Genomic DNA, 26,809 nt, shown 5'->3' with positions numbered 1-26,809 from the left:
CCTTTCTCTATTGGCTCTCTTTTTTTCTCCAATATAGAAAAGGTTACATGTACATTTTAAAACATATATCACATGTGTGTGTACATCTGATCACCTCCTTTATCTGGAATATGTCTTGTGAATCATTAATTTGTATATTTTTAATTTTTTTACTATGACTGCAAGCTTTACAGGAGTAGCATGGGAAGAAGCCAACTGGTCTGATCCCATTCATGTCTGTCTGTATTTTAGCTCTTTTTTTTGTGCTGTCTTTTTTAGTTCACTAGGAGCTAAAATAGATTTTAAAGTAGTAGCTTTTTTAAAAACAAAAGATGGGGTGTTAGATATTTTTTCTCCCAAAACATTGTCCTCTAAAATGTGCCAGTGTTTTCTTATAATTCCCTTAATCAGATTATAATCAGCATGATAGTCTGTTATAAACGGTATTTTTAATGTTTCACTGTTTGTTTTTATTTGTTTTCTTTATATGTTAATAGAGAATCTCTATTAGTATCTTTCGCTCTTTCTATAGCCTTTTTGGTGTTATCAGTGTTGTAACCTCTGGAATCAAATTTTTCTGCTAGTGTTTCTACCTGTTGTTCAAAATCTATAAGTCTTGAGCAGTTTTTTTATTATCCTCAGGCATTGACCTATGGGAATGTTATCTTTCCAAGTGTTCAGGTGACAGCTATTGGCATGGATATAGGTATTACAATCAACCTTCTTAAAATGTGTCTTTGTCTCTATCTGGTTGTTGATAGTCATTATATCTATATCAAAGAAGGTGATCAGAGTTTTGCTATAATTATAGGTGAAGGTTAGTCCATATATATTTCTTTTCATTTCTTTAAATAATGAAATAAGATCTGATTCAGGTCCCTTCCATACTAGCAGAAGATCATCTATATACCTCTTGTAGAGTACAAGGTTTGCACCATAGCTACCCCCACCGAAAAACTGGGTCTCCCATGCTCCCATAAATAAGTTGGCGTAGCTAGGTGCAAACCTTGTACCCATAACTGTTCCCTCTATTTGTATATAGAATTTGTCATTGAAAAAGAAATAATTATTTTCCAAAATAAATTTGATATTTTTAAGAATAAAATTTCTTTGCTGTTCTAACATGTTACTATCTGGTATTAGAAAAGAATTGACCGCCTCTAAACCTTTCAAGTGATCGATGACTGTATATAGTGACATAACGTCACATGTAGCCAGGAACATGTCTTCCTCCCATTTTAATGTGTTTAGAATATTTAATATTTGTGTGGAATCCCTTAAATATGAATTTAGTTTTTGAACGTGTTTCTGAAGATAGCCATCCACATATTTAGAGAGATTAGCTGACAGGGAATCAATGCCTGAAATGATAGGCCTACCCGGAGGGTTGACTAAGCACTTATGTATTTTTGGGAGGAAGTAAAAAATCGTAATTCTTGGAAATTTAGGGGTTCAAAATTGAAATTCTTTATCATTCAGAATACCTGTTTTTTTGCCTTCTAATAGTATTTTATTCAGTGAATGTGTGAATTTTGAAGTTGGGTCAAAGTCTAATTTCCTATAGGTTCTAGTGTCATTTAGCAATCTATGAGCCTCTTTCAAGTAATTCTTGGTGTTCATTACGACTATTCCTCCACCCTTATTGGCTGGCTTTATAGTTAACTCTTTGTTATTTTGAAGATTATCAATAATGGTTTTATCTCTTTTACTCATATTGTATTTTTTGAGTTTTGGCGGATTTCACTTTTTGATATCACTAATGACTAGTTTCTCAAATGTATCTAGATAGTTCCCTTCGGAATGTGTAGGATTAAACTTAGATTTAGGTTTTAAATTTGAGTGTTGAAATCTCTCAGTTTCACAGGGCTGAGTATTTAACTGTTTGTCGATAGGATTTTTTATAAAAAATCTTTTTAAGGTTAAATTTCTCACAAATTTTTTGACATTGATATAGGTATTAAATTTATTTATTCTTTTTGTAGGGGCATAGGAGAGACCTAGACTTAAAACTTTTTCTTCTTCTTGCTTAAGGGGGTACTACTTAGATTAAAAATGCCCTGTTGTTCTTTGCTTATCTCCACCTTTTGGCTTCGTTTAAGTGCTCCCCTTCCCCTCTTTACTCTAGGCCTCTTTTTTTCTTTTGATTGGGTTCGTTTTCTGACCTGATCCGATCTCCTGAGGTGCCCTCCTTTAGAGGGCTCTTCTCTAAAAAAAAGGGGATCATTGTTAATGTGTCTTTCTTCTCTATGATCTGGCTCTCTTAGAGTCTCAAAACGATTATATGTAGGGGTCCTACAGTGTTCTACATGTCTGCTATTGTCATCTTTATTATGGTTACCTCTAAATGTTCTCCTGGGGTATTCCCACTCATTGTTTCTTTCATAAGTCCCTCTGTGATAATTAATATTATTGAAGACGTGCTCCTGGCTACATGTGACGTTACGTCACTATATACAGTCATCAATTACTCGAAAGGTTTAGAGGCGGTCAATTCTTTTCTAATACAAGATAGTAACATGTTAGAACAGCAAAGAAATTTTATTTTTAAAAATATCAAATTTATTTTGGAAAATAATTATTTCTCTTTCAATGACAAATTCTATATACAAATAGAGGGAACAGTTATGGGTACAAGGTTTGCACCTAGCTACGCCAACTTATTTATGGGAGCGTGGGAGACCCAGTTTTTCGGTGGGGGTAGCTATGGTGCAAACCTTGTACAAGAGGTATATAGATGATCTTCTGCTAGTATGGAAGGGACCTGAATCAGATCTTATTTCATTATTTGAAGAAATGAATAGAAATATATATGGACTAACCTTCACCTATAATTATAGCAAAACTCTGATCACCTTCTTGGATTTAGAAATAATGACTATCAACAACCAGATAGAGACAAAGACACATTTTAAGAAGGTTGATTGTAATATCTATATCCAAGCCAATAACTGTCACCTGAACACTTGGAAAGATAACAATTCCATAGGTCAATGCCTGAGGATAATAAAAAAACTGCTCAAGACTTATAGATTTTAAACAACAGGTAGAAACACGAGCAGAAAGATTTGATTCCAGAGGTTACAACACTGATAACACCAAAAATGCTATAGAAAGAGCGAAATATACTAATAGAGATTCCCTATTAACATATAAAAACAAACAGTGAAACATTAAAAATACCATTTATAACAGATTATTATGCTGATTATAATCTGATTAAGGGAATTACACTGGCACAATTTAAAAGAGGACAATGTTTTGGGAGAAAAAATATCCAACACCCCATCTTTTGTTTTAAAAAAAGCTACTAATTTAAAATCTATTTTAGCTCCTAGTGAACTAAAAATACAACACAAAAAAGAGCTAAAATACAGACAGACATGAGTGGGATCAGACCAGTTGGCTTCTTCCCATGCTACTCCTGTAAAGCTTGCAGTCATAGTAAAAAAAAAAAAATATATACAAATTAATGACTCACAAGACATATTCCAGATAAAGGAGGTGATCAGATGTACACACACATGTGATATATGTTTTAAAATGTACATGTAACCTTTTATATATTGGAGAAACGAAGAGAGTCATTAGAGAAAGGATTAGAGAGCACGTACGAAACATTGAAAAGGGGGTTGACGATACACACCTATATAAGCACTTTAAAACGGTACATAAAAGTAAAACTAAGGATATTTCCTATTGGGGGATATAAAAAATAAAAAAACATTGGAGAGGGGGGGATATACAGAAGAAGCTTCTAATCAAGGAAGCTGAATTAATCTATAAATATGACACGTTATTTCCTAAAGGTCTCAACTCAGAGTTAGATCTATCACTGTTTCTTCTAGATTAAGTCACATTATTGGCACAAATAAGAGTTCTTTTCACATGTTAGTCGTTAAGAGGCTATATTATATAAAATAAAAATATAAAAAAATAAAAATTCATTTGATTTTTTTTTCCGGAAATTACCCATTATGAGTTAATCACTATATATATATATACATATACAATATACAATTACTTATTATAGATTTACAATCACGCCCAGCCAATTTAATAGGTATATTTATTTCATTCACAAAGTTTTGTTTATTTAAACCTCACAGTTGACACTGTTTTTTATACTACATTATTGTAGTAATTGATAATATTTAAAGGTTTATGATTAATGTACTAAATAAGCATGTTTATGTCAAGATGGTTATATGATTATATTTTCTTTATCCCGCAAATAAATGCTAAAATTCATGAACTTTGAAATGACCAATTGGATTTAAATTAAATAAGGAGCAATAGAGCATTGGAAAAGAAAAACTAATAGAAAAAGATTCCACTTTAAACCAAACTGTTGGAATTCATAAGTATTTGGCTAACAAAAGGGAGAAAAAGAAAAAATTCCACCTTTAATAAAATCGTTTGAAAATTCAACCAATGGGACTTAAACTGCTCCTTTAAAAGAGGGATCTGAGTATGGGTTAGTTATTCTTGATAAAGCTCTCTTCAGAGTGAAACGCGTTGAAAAATAGTGACCATACATCCCTAAATCTTCCAAGGATCCACCATCGCTGCATATCATTTCTCAACCCGGGTTGTTTCATGAACCACTATTTCACCCTTAACCGATATTAAGTTTGCGTGCATAGCACTAAGAGCAAGCTTTGTTTATCTTAAAGATCTTTATACACAGCAAGGAGCAGAGTTAAAATGTCCCTTTAAATCCATTAAAGTTTTGAAAGATTATACTGGTCGGGCTAGGACGAGCCCCGGGAGTGTCATCCGTGACGTCCGACGCTGAAGTCACGAGGAGCAAACCCACAGGCGAGTAGACCAGAGCAGACAACGGAACATCTCTCTTCAAAAACTGTGAAATTAAAGGATTACTTAACCTACTGACCTATATTTTCTCCAAAACGAAGTTTCATAACGTTCTAAAAGTTATATCTTTTATTCGCCGATGATGTCACGTTATCCTGCCCACTATTTTCAGCACTGCATGTTCAAAATACTTAAACCAATAACTTTGTGTATAAAGTGCCATTTTGAAACCTAGGTATTGTAAACGGATTGGTACAGAGCAAAGTATACCCACGGAGTGGGTTTGGAAAACAATTAAATTTGCAGACAAGATTTCTGATATAGGGTAGAGATATGTTAATGAAATGCTATTGATAAAAAGTGTATTTGGGGTAGTTAGTTAGTAACAGGCATAGAAAATATTTACTTACAGTGGCCCTTTAAGGTACCAAATGTGATACTGTTACACAGGACTGAGATAAGAGCGAATCAATAGTCGCAAGAGTCTTTTGCTGGCAGTAAATGTTATCTCCCGTTGCTTGTTACTCCCACTGAGTGGCATATTATATGAACTCTGCAAACAAATCTCAGAAGTTAAATATTGGTCATTAGATCCTCTCCTGTTTTTATTGCTTTATCTTACGACATGTCAATTTATGCTATCCGTCAGTAACACAGTTGACAGGATATTTTTTTATATGTTTGGATGTTTTATATTGTGTCTGAATTTAGCATTGGAATCCAATTTATAATTGGGCCACTAATACTGTATACATAAAGAATGATTGCCTGGCAGAGATACCCGGTCGCTGTATCCGGAGTCTATCACAACTGGTTGGCAGCGGTGGGCTCTTTACTTCTACATGGAACCACCAGGCCCTCTTTGGATGGAGCAGCGATACTCTGGGCTTAAAAGAAGTATCCTTAAAGGCTTGCTGGAAGCTGGCGGGAATCCATCAGTAACACAGTTGACAGGATAAATTTTTATATGTTTGGATTTTTTATATTGTGTCTGAATTTAGCATTGGAATCCAATTTATAATTGGGACACTAATACTGTATACATGATTTACTAAGGGAGACGTCCCTATATTTTAGTCGCTGATTTTAGGAACACTGTTGTTCTAGTTAATAAACCATTTCATTTAAATCTGTTTCTTTTTGACATTAGTATTATATATTTCACGTCACATTGATATACTTAATTTAGAGGTATCTTTAGCTCTGGGCACCCTTACTATCTCCACTCCATTCACCACTTGAACCCCTTGAATAGATCGAAGGATCTATTCTGCTGTAAGGTGTATGATACCCTATTACCTAGCGCACTATTAGACTCCCTTTTTTCCAAATCATTCTTTACCCTGGAACCTGTAGCCATATAGCGGGTAAAGTGATTATAACCCACCCTAATAACCAGACAAGACCAGTATTAAGGTGAAACACGAACAGACTTTATTGGGATAAACACACAGCTTACATACACATTTGCCATCTGATAACAGCCTTATCTGATCAAGAGATCACTGCTCCTCCAGACAGGCTGGCGCCTCCATAGGAGCCATAGTCACATAGAGTTCCAATAAGAGCTAGGTTGCAGTTTTGGGGTGATCCAGAGGGAGCGATGGCTGTTCCAGGGTACCATTGGAGAGACCCGGGTCCCCAGATGTCACAGTCCAAAAAGCAACATGATCCATGGCTGGGGGCCGGAGCGGCAGCCGGGCAAAGGGTACTCAGGACCAGCATAAGGTAGAGAGGTGTCCAAACCCCAGGTTCCCGTGTGAGCTCCCTCTTAGAAATTACCCCAACCCATGCCCATCAAAGGTATAACAGGTCCCCAAAAGATCTGAGCTCTGGGGCAAAAGGCCTCTGGAGTGACCTAGGTTAATATTCAGCGAGGATCTCTAGTGAATTCCATAAGATTCTGGCTGTTCCTCAGCAAGTCAGGAAGGGGCCAAGCAGGGCAGGGATCAGCTCTTTCAGGGCAAAGTGCAATCATGGTAACAATAAAAGGGGAACTGGTGGTAACACAATAATCCACAGGAGAAAAGGGGTGGAGGGGGTGGCCTTGGCAGCCTGGTATCCATGACAGGTGGCTAGGGACAAGGCTGGCTGAATGAAATCATGGTGAGCTGGAAAGAAAAAATGGAGGGGCTATCTAGTCCCTACTCCTTAGCATAAAGGGGTGCAACCTAAAGATTGGGGTTGTTTTGAACCTCCAAAGAACTGATGCTGCCAGCCCTTAATACAAACTAGTCTCTCTCACCACTCTCTCTATCAATCTCTTGCACAGTCTTTGTTACTAGCTGTCCCCCATCCTTTGTCTGAGGCGTCACCACTCTCAGTACTCTCTTAACCAATCACAGCCTGTGCCCCATGCTTGCTCCTCTTGCCTGACCTCTTGTTAGCCCTCATCAAAACATTGCTGTTATTTGTTGGACCCATAATGGAATAATAAAGGTCATTTTATATGAGGAGTTGGAGGACCTTTTACTCTTATTAGCCCTGCCATTCTCACTGGCGTTACCCCTCTCACTCGCCATAGGCTGTGCCTTCTCATTCTCAGCTAGAATACTGATTAATCAATTAAGCCTAGAAGGATACAATTAGTTTAGTAAGTTGTCCATTTAGTTGATGTTATAGTTTTCTAAGTATATAATGTGCAATTAACCCATTTATTATGACAAAGTAACACTGTAATATAAAACAAAAACCTTTTTAATCAGTCTTATTCATGCAGTCTCAGGACTTGTGTATGTTTCTTTTCGACTGCAGTTAAGGTTTGGGCATGTTAGTAATGTTTAACGTGTTTGAGTTTATTTTAATGTTTATGGAGCATGTCATCCTGAGTCATTCAAAGCAGGCAAAGACAAATATGTTGCCAAAAGGACAAAAAATCACGATTAACAGTGATTGTGACTGATTATATTTTTACAGAGCATGCACAAGAAAAGAAAAATGAGCAGAATGCCATATTCTGTCACCTCAAACATTCACAAATGATTTCTCAAGAGGTAAAAACTGAAGAAATTTAAAAGTCAAAAAAATTATGCAAAAATGTACTTTAATAGTGTTTTCTGATGGATTGGGAAAACAGTTGTCCAGTTTCTCATTAAGCAGTTTCAATGGATTGGAATGATCTCAAGTGAAACTCTTTTCTCACTGGACTTCTGATGGAAAGGAATGGGGACTGGAGTTAGCTGATTTGACCTCTACAAGACCAGGTTCCTCATCGAAGGGTCACTTTAGTGAATTGTTCATAAGGAACTTCATCAATATTTATCATCTTTCAACAGTCTTGATAAAGCAATATTCAAAACAAATGGATAAAAAGTCAGTTTTTAAGTGGGGTTGGAAAGTGCTGAGATGATTTTCTGGCAGTCCAATCCATTCATTTTTTTGCTGTTAAGAATTTAATAAAAACAATAGGCTCCATGTATTAAGCAGCGCAGCAAACGCTCAATTAGAGCCCATGCAGTGCAAATTCGCTCATGTGAGATTGTAATGTAAGAAGCAACGGTCATACCACAAATAAAAATATTAGTTTGGGGGGAAGTTCACTCGTGCTTCCAAACCAAAGCATCTTAACAAGTCTGAAGCTTTTTACCTTTTCCTATACTTTCAGTGGGTAATGCAAGGAGAGCTATTAGCGGGCTCCTTTCGCTTGTATTACAAGTGGTGAGTTATTTGTGCTTTATCAATTTTATTATACACAGCAGCATGATCAGTGATCAGTCTGAAGATTATACCCAACAATTATTGGGCTATATTACAAGTGGCGCACTAATGTTAGCGCGGGAGGTGATAAGCAATAGCACAAACTCCCTAACATGCATATTACAAGTGGCGCACTAATGTTAGCGCGGGAGGTGATAAGCAATATCACAGCCACCCTAACTAACATGCATATTACAAGTAGAAAGTAAATAGTTTTGCTCGACAGAAACTAAATTTGCAATCAAAGTATTAGTGCGCCTAAAGACCTAGGGGTAGATTTAACAAGCAGGGGATGCTGCTTTCTACGCTCATCATTTCTGGCCCCCTAGAAACAGATGTTAAGAAGCAGCGGTGGCAGACTGAAATCATCCTGATTTGATACGATCGGGGTGATTGACACCGCCTGCTAGCAGCCGATTGGCCACCAGTGAGCAGGGGGCATCACTCTACAAGCATTTTACTAGAAATGCTTGTGCAATTTTAATTTAGCGATGTCAGGCGGCTATGATTCGCTCTAGCGAATCATATCCACCCGACACTTGTTAAATTGACCCCCTACTGTAAATTGTATGGGTTAAAACTTGCACAAAACACATCACCAACACGTTAAAATAAATGGTTACATACACACACATATATATATGTCTTCTGATAAAAAAAAAATCATACAAATATTAATAAAAATGTTTTTAAGGGTTAAAATTTATATGGTTTATGAAAAGGTATTTGACTGAAAGATATGAGATGTCAGGTGTTAGAAAAAAAAGGGCCAAAAGTGCTTATACATAAGAATCCATAGGAACAAATGTGTGAATATATGTGTATATATATATATATATATATATATATATATATATATATATATATATATATATATATATATATATGAAACAAAAAAAGCGTGTATGTCAAAGGGTTAAAAAACCTCTCTTTCAAAACACAGAACTGCGCTCTAAATAAACCTATTTTTTTAAAATACAATATAAATATCTGGATGATGCCAAAATCAAAACATTCAAATAATCAAATAATATTGATTCATTGAAAATATATAACAGAATGAAATATATAATGATAAGATAATAAATCACAATAAAAAGGATGCTATGAAAGTGCTTAATCAAAGAAGTCAGGACAAATCCAACCTGAATGCCGGGTGTCGCTGTCTGTAACTCGAGATCTGGACAAGTATTCTGAATCCTCATTAATTGTTCCTGGGATCTCAGCTCTCTCCCTCAGCGGTTCACCATTCTGCCAGCACTATTTGCGATCAGCTGTGTTTGTATCTGCACGGACCATTTTGCTCAAGAAAGATTGTATCCCAAAAAAACTCCTACCAAAAAGGGATGTGAGTGGAATAAGAGGCCGGGAGAAATACTTGTCCAGATCTCGAGTTACAGACAGCGACACCCGGCATTCAGGTTGGATTTGTCCTGACTTCTTTGATTAAGCACTTTCATAGCAAGCGGTTCTGAGCGGAACTTTCAAACTACATGCTCAAACATACCTCACAAGTTTGAGGTTGACTCTTGTGAGTAGATACCCTACGGGGAGCAGTTTTAATATACCCCTGTATTATTGTTTAAATTAAATTGATTTGCACTATGTAGGTGCCTTTGTGCGCTTTCTTTCTCATTTTTTTAGATATATATATATATATATATTTATATATATATGCATGTATTTCAAATTTGCACTCCACACTAATCTAGCCCTATGTGTCTAAATATATATATGCATTTATATATACATTTATACACACACACGCACACACACATATATATATATATATATATATATATATATACTTTTGAGCGCTTTTCATATAAAAACCTTGAGACATGAAATATAATTATATAATTTTAATATTTTTTATGTGTTTTATTGTGTTTTGAATAGAAATTCTTTACATTCCAATGTTCTTCACTTAGAAGAAAATGTTTTTATTTTTAAATAGATATTTTTAACATCCAACAGAAAAGATCCAACAATGACCTGCTCCTTGCATCCGTGACTATCACCTCTTCTCATGCTATACTGCAGGACTTCTGTCGTGCAGCACCTACCCTCTGGAACACTCTCCCTAGTGCTATCAGGCTTTACCCTAATCTTTCTTCCTTTAAATGCTCCGTAAAGACTTTTCTGTTCAGGGAAGCCTGCCACCCAACTCAATAATAAATTAATTTCACTTAGCTAACATTTCCCTCATCTAACTCTGTATTAACATCTTTCTCAATCTTGCAGTCCTCACCTCCTGTTTCTCAACCTCCTACCCTTCTAGATTGTAAGATCCCACGGGAATAGGGCCCTCAATTCCTCCTGTATGTGTTTGTAAATGTTGTCCTGTCTCTTACAAGTTTTATATTATTGTTTTATTTAAATGAATTGTCTCCATGAACAGCACTGCGGAATATGTTGGCGCTTCATAAATAAAGTATAATTATAATAATAATATATATCTATACCTGTATATATTCATATAGGTATAGATATAGCTTTTACAAAAAAATCATATATATATATATATAGAACATCATATATATATATATATATATATATACCGTATTTTCCAGTGTATAAGACGACTTTTTAACTCATGAAAATCTTCTCAAAAGTCGAGGGTCGTCTTATACGCCGGGTGTCGTCTTATAAGTCTGTATACGGCGTACTGAAACTTCAGAGACAGGCGCCTTCTAGCTGAGCCACCGTGCGTTGCATCCCGGCTAGCCGCTCCTGGTGCCGATCCTTCTCCCTGCTCTCATGGGTACTCACATTGCGCACTACCACTCAGATTGTCTTGGAGACAAGGAGGGCTGGGCATGCAGGGAGAGCTGACCAACCCAATCCAAGCAGGCTTTGTATGCAGTATGCACAGGAAATACATCACTTGTCGTAATTGGCTGAATGTTGTATACTGGGATTGGCAATTTTGAGGGAAGGCAGACTATCTGGTGAGCAGATACATGTGGTGGTGAATACAGTACATATTGAAATTGAATCTGATGTTTTTTAATTTTTATTTGGTGTGCTGCGTTGAGAGGAGTAGTCTTATACAGCGAGTATAGCCCAAACCTTATATTTTAACAGGAAAAGTAGGGGGTCGTCTTATACACCGGAAAATACGGTATATATATATATATATAGTCACGGCCAAAAATATTGGCACCCCTGCATTTCTGTCAGATAATGCATCGCTTCGCCCAGAAAATTGTTGCAATTACAAATGTTTAGGCATTCTCATGTTTATTTATTTTGTTTGTATTGGTATGACACAAAAAAGTGGAGAAGAAAAAGCCAAGTCTCACACATTTCACGCAAAACTCAAAAAATGGACTGGACAAAATTATTGGCACCTTCTCAAAATTGTAAGAAATAATTGCATTCCAAGTTTGTGATGCTCCTGTAATTTGTAATTAAACTCACCTGTATCACATTGGTTGTGTGTCTCGGTGTGCCCCACTGAGCATGGAGAAGAGAAAGAGCAGCAAAGAATTGTCTGAGTAATTGAGAACAAAAATTGTGGAAAAGCATGGACAATCTCAAGGTTACAAGTTCATTTCCAGAGATCTTAATGTGTTCACTGTACGCAACATTGTCAAGAAGTTTACAGCCCATGGCACTGTAGCTAATCTCCCTTGATGTGGACGAAAAATTAATCAAAGATTGCAACAAAGGATTGTTCGAATGGTGAATAAAGAACCTCGATCAACTTCCAGACAAATTCAAGCTGACCATCAGGCATAGGGTACAAATATGTCAGCTTGCACTATACGTTGCCATCTGAATGAAAAGGGAAGCTACGGTAGGAGACCCAGGAGGACCCCACTGCTGACACAAAAACATAAAAATGGTAGATTGGAGTTTGCCAAAACTTACTAGAGGAAGCCAAAATCATTTTGGGAGAATGTGCTGTGGACAGACAAAATTACAGCTTTTTGGTAAAGCCCATCATTCTACTGTTTTCAGAAAAAGAAAAGAATACGGTCCCTACAGTCAAACATGGTGGAGGTTCACTGATGTTTTGGGGTTGCTTTTCTGCTTCAGGCACTGGATGTCTTGACTGCTGCATGGCTTTATGAAATCTGAAGACTACCAAAGGATTCTGTGGTGCAATATAGCGCCCAGTGTCAGAAAGTTGGGTCTCCGTCAGAGGTCATGGGTCTTACAGCAGGGCAGTGACCCAAAGCACACATCAAAAAGCACCCAGAAAGGATTTAAGACAAAGCACTGGAGAGTACTGAACTGACAAGCAATGAGTCCAGATCTCAATCCCATAGAGCACCTGTGGAGAGACCTCAAAACAGCAGTTGGGAAAAGGAACCTTTCCAATCTAAGAGACCTGGAGCAGTTGGCGAAAGATGAGTGGTTCAAAATTCCAGTAGATAAACTCATTGATGGTTACAGGCAGCAATTGATTTCAGTTATTTGTTCCAAGGGGTGTGCTACCAAATATTAAATTAAGGGTGCCAATAATTTTGTCCAGTAAATTTTTGGATTTTTGCATGGAATGTGTGAGACTTGGCTTTTTTTTCTCCAATTTGTTGTGTCATACCAATACAAACAAAAGAAATAAACATGAGAATGCCTAAACATTTGTAATTGCAACAATTTTCTGGGTGAAGTGGTGCATTATCTGAAAGAAATGCAAGGGTGACAATATTTTTGGTAATGATTGTATATGAACATTACCCAAGCGGCTGTGGGTAAAGCCCGTTGTACTGTAATTCCCCCATCTACACAATTTTTTTTCCTCCGCCTGGAGGGCTCAAGTAAGGAGCCCCGCCGATCCTCTCGCATCCACCCCAAGTGAACCTTGAGGAATGAGGTTTACAAGGGGGGAATTAAAGTGCATTGTATATATGTTTGATAAGGTGACTTGACTCTGAGAGGATTTATGATTTTACATCAAGCTTTACCCACACCCACTTGGGTAATATTCATTTTACCCACGTAATCCTACGATTACCCAATATCTGATTATACCCATAACATACTGTATATATATATATATATATATATATATATATATATATATATATATATATACAAATAAAAAGAACACTGGAATGTAAAGTATTCATAACTACCTTCGGCTTTAGCGCTGTTGGTCTAAAGCGGTGTCGGCTTACCGAGAAAGCAATAGTTATGTTAGTTTTTTTTTTTACAGTGCAATCCCATTGAAGTACATGGTAGAAGATATCCAAAGTTCTGAAGTTAGCTCTCATCAGACTATTACTCTCACACTATCTTTTAACTTTTAATACACGCACTAACTGCCTGCATTTAAAGTATACTTTTAGCATAGTTAGCTAGCGAATGAAAGTGAAAGTTAGTACACCACTTGTAATCTAGCCTATTGTAAGGCTAATTGCTAATAATCGCCTAGATTACGAGTCTTGCGTTAGCCTTAAAAAGCAGCGTTGAGAGGTCCCAACGCTGCTTTTTAACGCCCGCTGGTATTACGAGTCCTGCAGATACAGGTGTACCGCTCACTTTTTTGGCGCGACTCTAAGAAACCGCAAATCCACTTACATCAATTGTATATCCTATATTTTCAATGGGATTTTCCTAACGCCGGTATTACAAGTCTTCCTCAAAGTGAGCGGTACACCCTCTCCTGTCAAGACTCCTACCGCATTTGAAAGTCAGTAGTTAAGAGTTTTATGGGCTAACGCCGTAGCATAAAACTCTTAACTAAAGTGCTAAAAAGTACACTAACACCCATAAACTACCTATTAACCCCTAAACCGAGGCCCCCCCAAATAGCAAACACTTAAATAAAAATTTTAACCCCCTAATCTGCCGAACCGGACATCGCCGCCACTATAATAAACATATTAACTCCTAAACCGCCGCACACCCGCCTCGCAAACACTAGTTACATTTTATTAACTCATAATCTGCCGTCCCTAACATCGCCGCCACCTACCTACATTTATTAACCCCTAATCTTCCGCCCCCAACATCGCCGCCACTATATTAAATGTATTAACCCCTAAACCTAAGTCTAACCCTAACACCCCCCTAACTTAAATATTATTTAAATAAATGTAAATAAAAGTACTATTATTAACTAAATTATTCCTATTTAAAACTAAATACCTATAAAATAAACCCTAAGCTAGCTAGGGTTTATTTTATAGGTAAGTATTTAGTTTTAAATAGGAATTATTTAGTTAATAATAGTAATTTTATGAGCATAAAGAGACAAGCCACTGTAAATGCGGTAGTTCCGTCTGGGTCCGTGAGCTGAGGCAGAGGCGGAGTGATACAAATAATACACAGGTCACAGGGGGTGCATGCTGTTAGATAGCGGCCGGTGTAGCCGAAAAAAGCATAAAAGTACAAAGAGGAGACACAGCAGCACTGATGCAAGGAAATCCAGGGCCAAAAAAAAGGTAAAACAAAATTTACCTTTATTAGAACAGTTTACATAAGTACACAAAAAAGCTTCCCTGACTAGTTTCGTGCTCACCAGAGCACTTAATCATAGGGTAAGTTGCTAGGTGTGAACCCTCCCTTTTTAAAGGGAAAGAAACACCTGTTAGTGATTAGTTAAATTTACATGCATATTAAAATTCAATATATGTATGGGAACCTATGAGTGCACATACACATTGAAAAATCAATCAATCACAAAACAAACAAAATCTGTTACAAATCACATGCACAATGTATAAGGAAAAAACAATATTACAAATGACATATTACAAGAAAGATCCGTGTATGCATGTGTCAATGCACCAATACAGATATACTGCAAAAAACAATGTCAGAGACCAAAAACAATGTTTATAATTGCAGGTGACAAATTACAATAAATATCCATGTATGCAAGTACCTATACATAAATACAAATACAAATATGCTGCAAAAACAAATTCTAAGATTATTTAAGGGTATTAAAAAGGTCCCCAAAAAAACGAGTTTATGCAGATCATGGATATTAAATTGCTACAAAAAGCCTTAAATGTCTAACCATGTGAAACAAGATCTGCGAACATGCACATCTAAAGTGTAGTCCAAAAAGAAAGAAAACACTCCATAAAAAAAACCACAAAAAAATATATAAATATATATATGAGATAAGGATATATCCATAATGTAAAAAACATTTGAAGCGATACATTTCTCAATGTTATTGAATGGAGCATTGCAAGGACCACTTTACTTATTGTTTCAAAAGGGAAGACAAATAAAGAACATAAGGAAGACATAGAAAAAATCATCAGAGAACTTGGTAAAACATTAATGGACATGATATGTCAAAAGTCAATATAACCAATGTTAGGCTGACCAGTACATTGCAATACAGTGGATAACGTATAAGGAAAACACTACTCAACAAAGTAGCTCATATCCCACTCCTTATTCAAACCCAGGGGTGTGATAGTTCTGAGCTTATAGATCCAGTATAGTTCTTGTTTCTGTAATAGTTTACATCTATCACCACCCCTGGGTGGGAACATGATGCGGTCAATTACTTGCACTTTCATATTAAAAATAATAGTCATGTGTACAAGATTGAAATGTCTGGCAACTGCTGATTCTTTGACATACTCCCTGGTGTCCCTCACATGTTCCCTAATTCGAGATCTTAATTCTCTGGTCGTTTGGCCAGTATATTGCAGAAAACATTGCTTACACTCAAGTAAGTACACAACATACGTACTTCTGCAATTTGTATAAAATTTATGAGAAAATTCCTCACCAGTTTGGGTGCTTTTAAAGCCATTACCTATACCAATAAAGCTACAGGTGACACAAGGGCCATGGCCACATCTATAAGTCCCCTTCCTTCTAATCCAGTCACTTTTGTCCTTACCCCCTGAATATATTAGACTGGGAGATAGTTTAGAAGACAAAGTTGGAGGCTTTTTAGATACAAATTTACATTTCCCAATAAGGGGTCTCAACACCTCATCCTCATTAAGTAGATGGAGATTTTTCTTCAGAATAGAGCAAATTTCATTATATTGGCTCGAATACTCTGTTGAAAAAACTACTGTCTCTTGTGTTATAGTACTGTGTCTCACAGATCCCTGAACCAACTCTCCCTGTGATTTTTCTCTTACCTCCACATAATTCTGATGAAGTAAAGAATCATTGTAGCCTCTTAACTTGAGTCGCTCAATTAATGCCATGGCTTGTTCATCGAACAATGCATCTGAATTAGTATTTCTGCGTAACCGCAATAATTGGCCCCTTGGAATTGAGCGCACCAAATGAGGAGGATGACAAGATTTAGCATGAAGTATAGTATTTCCTGCTGTTTTTTTACGATATGTGTCACTGATGATCATTCCATGCACCTCATCTCCTTTTAAGGTCAAGTCAAGGAAAAAGTACACTAACACCCATAAACTACCTATTAACCCCTAAACCGAGGCCCCCCCAAATAGCAAACACTTAAATAAAAATTTTAACCCCCTAATCTGCCGAACCGGACATCGCCGCCACTGTAATAAACATATTAACTCCTAAACCGCCGCACATCCGCCTTGCAAACACTAGTTACATTTTATTAACTCATAATCTGCTGTCCCTAACATCGCCGCCACCTACCTACATTTATTAACCCCTAATCTTCCGCCCCCAACATCGCCGCCACTATATTAAATGTATTAACCCCTAAACCTAAGTCTAACCCTAACACCCCCCTAACTTAAATATTATTTAAATAAATGTAAATAAAAGTACTATTATTAACTAAATTATTCCTATTTAAAACTAAATACCTAAGCTAGCTAGGGTTTATTTTATAGGTAAGTATTTAGTTTTAAATAGGAATTATTTAGTTAATAATAGTAATTTTATTTAGATTTATTTAAATTATATTTAAGTTAGGGGGTGTTAGGTTTAGGGTTAGACTTAGATTTAGGGGTTAATAACTTTATTATAGTGGCGGCAATGTTGGGGGCAGCAGATTAGGGGTTAATAATTGTAGGTAGGTTGCGATGACATTGGGGGCGGCAGATTAGGGGTTAATAACTATAATATAGGTGTTGGCGATGTTGGGGGTGGCAGATTAGGGGTTCATAAGTATAATAAGTATAATGTAGGTGGCGGCGGTGGCGGCTGCGTTAGGAGCTGAACGCTGCTTTTTTGCAGGTGTTAGGTTTTTTTTCAGCCAGCTCTGCCCCATTGATTCCTATGGGGAAATCATGCACGAGCACGTTCAGCCAGCCCACCGCTACCGTAAGCAGCGCTGGTATTGAGGTGAGATGTGGAGCTAAATTTTGCTCTCCGCTCACTTTTCTGCGGCTAACGCCGGGTTTGAAAAAATCCGTATTACCAGCGTTGTCTGTAGGTGAGCGGTGAGGGATAAGTGCTCGTTAGCACTGCAAGCCTTACCGACAAAAACTCGTAATTTAGCCAATTTTTTTTTATGTCAGGGGCTTCTGATTCTTGTTTCCATGAGCTAATGTGCAGGTAAGGTTAAACAGTACGTGTCTGAAACTAGGACATTTTAAAAAAACAAAAACATGCATTTATATTGTTATGTATTTTAAGATGGTTCAAAGTGACACAAAAAAATATTTCTATCTTCTGATTTTAATTATTATTATTTTGCATTGTTAAATTTTGGTATATAATTGTAAGTGATGGTGATTTAATAAATTCAACTGATGGTAAAATTGAAACCATAAAGGTCTAGTAAACCTGTGCTCCTTGTTTAGCACCGCTCACTGCTGTTTTGTAAAACTCTGTCACCTCCAGGGTACCGAAGAGGGAATAAAGAAGATGGTCTTACTACTGATACTTTTTAAGTCCCAGTTTACAGGCACATATAAGCACCCCTGCACCACAAGGGCTCCAAAACTGCACTCACAGCTTCATAAAGGAAGCCCAAAGCGTTTGTTACGTAAGTTAAGAAGACTGCCCAGGACTTGTTATATCTGCCCCTATGGGGCCGATTTATTATGCTGCAAATGCAGCAGTTTCCGCGCAAGCCTTCAGGCTCTCTGGAAACATAAGACTGCTGCTCCTTAACTCGTCTGCCACCGGATGCGATTGGAATGATTGACACCCCTTGCTAGCAGCTGATTTACCGCAAATCTGCAGGGGGCAGCATTGCACAAGCATTTCACAAGGAATGCTTGTGCAATAATAAAAGCCGACAGTGTCGACAGATCATGTCCGCCCGCACCTTGTTAAATCAGCCCCCAAGTGTTTAATAGCTGTTGAAAAGTTTCTCTATATTTTTTTAATTTTCCTAAATAGTTTATGTTCAATTGTTGTAAGATAGCAATGAAACTTCCCATATTATTGAAACTTTAGGACTGACATCACCTAAAAATCACTAACTTTTCACCACAAAATCTGACAATGTAATTGATGGCATTTATCTAGAGAACCTTACACATATGCATCAAGGATTTGATAAAACTCACTTTAAAAAAAAAAGAAATTTTGTTTAAGAGAAATAGCAAAACACATTTATCTAAGTTATCTAGCTTACAGTTTAATTAACTGCCAAATGCGTATTTCTTCATGTGAAAGTGCGAAAAAAGTAGAAATCTGTCTCTGAAAAGAGTTGAATGCCACGAGTTGCCACCTTCTTCCGCATTCGGCAGCTAACGGAACTGTAAACGCAAAACTAATACATGCCATTGAAAATCTCATTTAACATGCTGAAATTTTAAATTTTTTGTAAATTCCTAAATCAGTTGAAAGACAATGGCCGTCATTTATCATCTGCCGGATGGACAGTGTTCGATCACGCGAACCTGTCCAACCGGGATCACAAAATATGGGCAGCTTATTGCAGCAGTACGCTGACCGTATTTATCATTGCACAAGTGGCTTGTGCAATGCTGCCCCTGCTCGTGCTAGCCCAGTGGCATGCAAGAAGGGGTTGTCAATACCTGGTGAACTAGTTAGTAATCTGCGGTCTGATGACCCCTGCTTCCTAACTTTTGGCTGCATCGGCTCCCATACGCAGCTTGATAAATGGGGACCAATATCTTGTGGTTGAAAAACAAACAAAACAAATGTATTGATCATTTATTCATCAGACAAAATGGAGACTATACAAACTCTAGAATGTTCTATTACTGACGTCAGAGTTGCAAGTGCATAGTATGCAGGGCAGCTCTAGATATTGTGCTGCTTGGGTCTGAGAATGCAATGAGGCCCCCCAGTAGCAGCACTACTGATTAACATATCAACCTGATAGCCTGGTCACTGACCTTACTAAGCCTGCCTACCTGCATGCAACTAATGCTTATGCACAATTGAACAATAAGTGGGAAGAAAGTTACCGAACTGCTGCACTTGTCCCACCTTGAATGTCGCCCTTGGCCGGTTCTGTGTCTTTGTGCATAATGAGGTTATGCTGCTGGGAGCCTGCGCCTTCCTCTACGGAGAAAGAGGACTGGGTCTGACAGTAACTAACTCAGTCACTGAAGTGCTGCCTGGGTCCGTTGGTCCCACTTGGTCCCATGGTTGAGCCGGCCCTGAAAGTCTACATTATATGCAAATGAAGGTATACACTGAATAATGAATAGTCCATTACTCTAAATCGTGAGAGGGATATTCTAAAATTGTTTAGGCAAATTTAATCTTAATCAAATGCTAGTAGTATCCAGCACAACTGGCAATCTGGTTCTTCAAAAAATAAGTTGCTGATAAAAATTCAAATGTTTATTGAATTTGTCATGTTTAAAGCAAAAATAATGACCAGTATACTGAATAAAGGGGTAAAAAACTGCAGGATGCAGACATGTTTCATGTTGGACCACCGCACTTGCTCACTGCTTACAACACCCTATTTTAAAGGCACACAAGTAATAAAAAAAACTCACTTCCTATGAACGGTTACCATTACATTATACACTAGTAACACATTACCTGAAAATAGAAACTATTAACTTTTAAACTAATTTGAACAAAAAATAATAATAAACAAAAAGATTAATACATATTGGATCTGGCACCCCCTGCAGGTTAAAAGGTATACAACAAGTGTAGAAATTTAATTTAATCTATGCTATATCTTAAATTCTTTGTTGTTTACACTAGAAACAAAGCTATGTCCTTCTTTGACAAAAAAAACAACATGTTTTGCATCTATTTGCTCAACATCTAAAAAAACTTTTTTTTCCTTGTAAGCCAGATAGTGGACTTTATAGCTGGAAGACAAAAATATGCCACCTGGTCACCAATTGTTTTAGCTTTTCTTGCTATAAATGTGCAACCAGGCTCTATAATTTTACCTAGAATGGGGTGCATAGTTAGTATAGGTAAGCTCTCTTTGATGATCGTACAAATCCGTGACTATTCTAAACTGTATAAGGTGATACAAGTGGGTTTACTCTGTTTACCAAACTTTTGCTTCTTTTGATTTTTACTAATTTTCAATAGTATATCCCATGAAATAGAATCCACAACCTCCTTAGTGCGATCTAAGAGTGTACTGTCATAGGCTTGATCAAGAAGTCTTGAATGTAAGACTGTACATTGTTGTTCATATAAACTATTTGAGAATACACCTTTAAGAAATAATCGGCTAGATTACGAGTTTTGCGTTATGAGTGAAAAAGCCTCATAACGCTGCTTTTTCACTACCACTGCTATTACAAGTCTTGTAGCTATAGCTGTACCGCACACTTTTTTGGCCGTAACGCAACGTAACTACCGCACCTTTCAAAAAGTCCTTTTTCAATGGGACTTCCATAGCGCCGGTATTACAAGTTTTGCCTGGGAGGCCAAAAAGTGAGCAGTACACCCTATACTGTCAAGATTCGTACCGCCATCTAAAGTCATTAGTTATGGGTTTTATGTTACAAAGCTGTTACCATAAAACTCATAACTAAAGTGTTACAAAGTACACTAACACCCATAAACTACCTATTAACCCCTAAACCGAGACCCTCCCGCATCGCAAACACTAAATAAAATAATTAACCCTTAATCTGCCTTTCCGGACATCGCCCCCACTATAATAAACATGTTAACCCCTAAACCGCCACACTCCTGCATCGCAAACACTAGTTAAATATTATTAACCCCTAATATGCAGCCCCCAATGTCGCCGCCACTATACTAAAGTTATTAAACCCTAAACCTAACCCTAACACCCCTAACTTTAATATAATTAAAATAAATCAAAATAACAATTAATATCATTAACTAAATAATTCCTATTTAAAACTAAATACTTACCTGTAAAATAAACCCTAAGCTAGCTACAATATAACTAATAGTTACATTGTAGCTAGCTTAGGTTTTATTTTTATTTTACAGGTAAGTTTGTATTTATCTTAACTAGGTAGACTAGTTAGTAAATAGTTATTAACTATTTACTAACTACCTAGTTAAAATAAATAAAAATTTACCTCTAAAATAAAACCTAACCTGTCTTACACTAACATCTAACATTAAACTAAAATTAAATCAATTACATTAATTAAATACAATTAGCTAAATTACAAAAAAATAAACACTAAATTACACAAAATAAAAAAGAAATTATCAAATATTTAAACTAATTAACCTAATCTAATAGCCCTATCAAAATAACCCCCCCCCCCAAAAATAAAAAACCCCTTGCCTAAACTAACCTGCCAATAGCCCTTAAAAGGGCCTTTTGTGGGGCATCGCCCCAAAGAAATCAGCTCTTTTACCTGTAAAAAAAATACAAACAACCCCCCAACAGTAAAACCCACCACCCACACAAACAAATCCCCCCAAATAAAATCCTATCTAAAAATCCTAAGCTCCCTATTGCCCTGAAAAGGGCATTTGGATGGGTATTGCCCTTAAAAGGGCATTTAGCTCTTTTCCATTGCCCAAAACCTAAGCTAAAAATAAAACCCATCCAATAAACCCTTAAAAAAAACTAACACTAACCCCTGAATATTCACTTACAGTTTTTGAAGACCGGACATTCATCCTCATCAAGCTGGGAAAAGTCTTCATCCAAGCGGGCAGAAGTCCTCAACAAAGCCGGGAGAAATCTTCATCCAAGCGGCAAGAAGTGGTCCTCCAGGCGGGCAGAAGTCTTCATCCAGAGAGCATCTTCTATCTTCATCCTTCCGACGCAGAGTGACTCCATCTTCAAGACATCCGGCATGGAGCATCCTCTTCTGTTGACGGCTACTGAAGAATGAAGGTTCCTTTAAGGGACGTCATCCACGATGGCGTCCCTTGAATTCCGATTGGCTGATAGACGTTGGGGGCGGCAGATTAGAGGTTAATAAGTGTAATGTAGGTAGCGGCGATATTGGGGCAGCAGATAAGGGGTTAATAAGTGCAGGAAGGTGGCAGCGACATTGGGGGCGGCAGATTAGGGGTTAATAAGTGTAATGTAGATGTTGGCGATGTCGAGGGCGGCAGATTAGGGGTGTTTAGATTCTGGGTTTATGTTAGGGTGTTAGGTGTAAACATAACTTTTCTTTCCCCATAGGAATCAATGGGGCTGCGTTACAGAGCTTTACACTCCTTTATTGCAGGTGTTAGGCTTTTTTTAAGCCGGCTCTCCCCATTAATGTCTTTGGGGAAATCATGCACAAGCACATAAAACCAGCTCAAATAAGCTCTGGTATTTGTGTGTGGTATGGAGCTCAACACTGCCATATTGCCTGCTAACGCCAGGTTTTTGCAAACCTGTAATAGCAGCGCTATAGGGAATTACTTGACCTACCCATTTAGATTTAAGCTTGTTTACCTCTATAGCTTTAAGATGCGTTTCTTGTAGGAAGGCCACAAACTGCATGTAACAAAAGGAAAAGGGGAGTGGCTATATTATTTAATAAAAAATCTTACATATAATTTATTAAAACAAGTTACAGATATGGAGGATAGATGGCTGCTGATTGAAGTAGAGATAGGAAATATTAAATATATTTTCTGTAACATATATGGCCCGAATGTGGCAAACACAGATTTTAGGAATAAACTTATTGCATTTTTATCCCAATATATCGGACAAAATCTGATTCTAGTAGGAGATTTCAATTTAATCCCAACACCACTTCTAGATAGATGTATCCCTAACAAAACCTATTTCTCTAACTCTAAAGCCAAAATATTCTGTCAGATTTGCAAGAATCTGAAAATGCATGATATATGGCGTATTAAACATCCGGACTCTCAAATTTTTACTTGCGAGTCTAAATCGTATAGATCACTTTCCAGAATTTTTTTTTTTTTATCTCCAGTTCTATGCTAGCAATGGATATTGAAGTTCAAATCGCTAATATAGTTATATGTGATCATGCCATTATCTCCTTAAATCTTTTCAATTACTGACTAAGTTTGAATAGCAGTTTTGCACCATGTTATATTTGTTTTATTACAGGTATATCTTTGAATGAATTGATCCCTGAGACATAGGATCCATTTCTGTATTTTTTCATCGTTTACACACAGGAATAACTTTTTAGGAGCATCTCTTCACATCTTGTATTCACATAAGGGTCACTTTATAAGTGTGTTATTCACTTTAACACATCCTAAATATTCATTTGGATTATTTTTTCACATTTTTTCCTTTTTTCATTTTTGTGTACACAAATTTTTGATTATTCACGCCCACTTCATCACATCATCTTTTCAGGATTTTTTGGATATTCACAATAATTTTTGAAATTTGATTTGAAAACCACTACGTTTTTCTTTTTTACACACTTCATCATTTCACCGTTTATCGAGGGATATATAAGGATAACTGTTTAAAATAAAATCTTCATATTGGACATTCACTCTCTGGAAAGAATTTAAAGTTTGGGACCTACATATTTATGGACACCTACTCAGTAAATTGATGTTTTTATATATTTATATTTTTTATCCAACCATCAACAGCTGTTTTATTGTAATTTATTTTGTGATTAAGATTGTATATTGTAGTGGTTTTTAACCACAATTGTATTGTTTTTTATATAGATATATGCATATTTTATTGTTAATTTTAAGTGGATCCACTTTTGTATCTTGTTTGTATATTTTAGCTATAAGTAGCTTATAAAATATTTTATATACCCCTATAGAATTTCAATATATTTTTTATTTAAATAATCTTGTCACTACTAGTGTCTTAGCCTTTTAGGAGGCGCTCTGTGTATTTATTTTTAGCACTACATTCACCTTTTTGGGGGCGCTGGTACCCACAATACTAGGAGCTTCAGACACAAGGTTGAGCGCTGTCAGATTTTAACAGATTATTATCTCCTTAAATATACCCCTTAAGAACTCAAATATCAACACATCAAATAACTTCTTTATTCCTAAATTCTTAATAGAAGATAAAAGAAATTCTGATTGGTTAGGACAAAAATGGCGAAATTATCAATATTTTAATGGAGGCTATTTAGACAACATAGAAATATACTAGGAAGCCGCTAAAACATATCTTAAAGGTTAAATCAAAGCATATATGATAAAATTAAAAAGAAATCTAAAGCTCACGAAATACAACTGGCAAATCAACTTATAATATAATTCATATAAGAACTATATAAATAACACTACCAGAACTCTCTGGAATAAATACCAGAAGGCCAAACAGGAACGAGGACTATTCGGCAAATCGGCCAAATTTATGGCCAGACTAGATAAGGCAAGGGAAAAAAAAACATAATTGAAGCTATTAAGGATGGCCAGGAAAGATATACAGATCCCACAAATATAAAATAAACATTTCTCAAATACTTTCAAAATACTTACGTGGGTAAAGAGATTAACTTTGAGAATAAAAATAAATTTTGGAATAGAGTTAAAACTCCTAGAATCTCTTCAGCTTTTTTAGATTTATTAAACACTCCTATTACTCAAGAAGAAGTAGCTGAGGTAATAGACTCTGCTAAGACTAATAAAGCTCCTGGCACCGATCAACTTCCATCAGAGTTTTACAAGATTTTGCGGAATGATATCATAACTATCCTGGTTAAACTAATTAATTAACATTTTATAGGGGGGAAGGAAATGTCCAGATACTTCTAGGCGTCGACTGTTACATTAATACTTAAGAAAGGTAAGGATCCCTTAGACCCATTTCACTTTTGAATGTAGACTACTTATTATTTGATACAAATTACTCACTGCTATAATGGCAAAAAGGCTCAAATCTTGTCTAGAGCAAATAATACATGAAGATCAAACAGGCTCTATCAAAAATATACGTCAAGTCACTACTATATTAGAATACTTTTGGAGTAAAATACAAGAAAGTAAATCCCATATCAAACAAGATTATGCTTTGTTAACAGCCGACGCCGAGAAAGCCTTTGACTCAGTAACCTGGGACCATTTATATACCTCCCTTGACAGATTTGGCTATAGCGGGAATTTTGATTCATTGATTAAGTCTATATATAATTCACCGATTTTATATATTCTAGTTAACGTTAATCCAACCTCTCGGTTCCATATATACAAAGGAACAAGACAGGGATGCCCCTTATCCCCCCTCCTGTTTAATATCGTTATAGAGCCCCTTGCAATCTTACTAAGGGAAACAATACAGGTTATATATTTAGGGGACCAACGTATAGTGCTTTCGCTCTACGTGGACGATTTATTATTGTTCCTAAAAAAATACCAAAAGAAACATCCCTATTGTCTTAGACATATTCAAACATTTTAGCTCTTTTTCTGGATATAAGTTCAATCTGAGTAAGTAAGTCTGAAGTTCTTTGGATACATCAAAATAAAGATAGCTGTAAGAAGCACCCGTTTCAAGAAACTGAGAACATAAAATATTTAGGAATTAACTTACATAGAGATCCCTATACTTGGTACAAGATAAATTATTCCATCTTTTTCTCAAATGTAACCAAGAAACTACAAAGATGGGTGTCATTTGCCATGTCCCTTTCAGCTAAAATTATGTTAATAAAATCCATCCTTTTTCCCCAACTAGTATATTTTCTTCAAAATCTCCCCCTCTTTGTTACTAAAAAAGATATAAAGTTTTTTTTAACAAAAACTGTACCACTTTTCTATGGAGTGGGAAAAGACACTGCCTATCTCAAACTAAATTACATCAATTATCAGAATTTGGAGGTTTTGCCCTCCCCGATATAAAATGGTATAATATCTCAATAATGGCTCGCTTCGCCTTTGATTGGATTACAGATACTAACTACTTTACAAATCATTTAATTGAGAGAAAATTAGTTGCCCCTCTCTCGCTCAAAGCTATTATTCTTTGACCGGTGACACAGCAACCAGTAGATATTCAAAAAATGTTGGTAATTCGCAATGTCGTTTCAGCCTGGCAAAAATTGTGTGTTGCGCTAGATATAGATTACCGTATATCATATCTTCCTATCTTCCTATTAGAGGCAACACTATTTTTGCTGGGTCTGTCTTC

The sequence above is a fragment of the Bombina bombina genome, chromosome 6, assembly GCF_027579735.1.
Source record: "Bombina bombina isolate aBomBom1 chromosome 6, aBomBom1.pri, whole genome shotgun sequence".
NCBI lineage: Eukaryota > Metazoa > Chordata > Amphibia > Anura > Bombinatoridae > Bombina > Bombina bombina.
Note: the sequence above shows the minus strand (reverse complement) of the source record.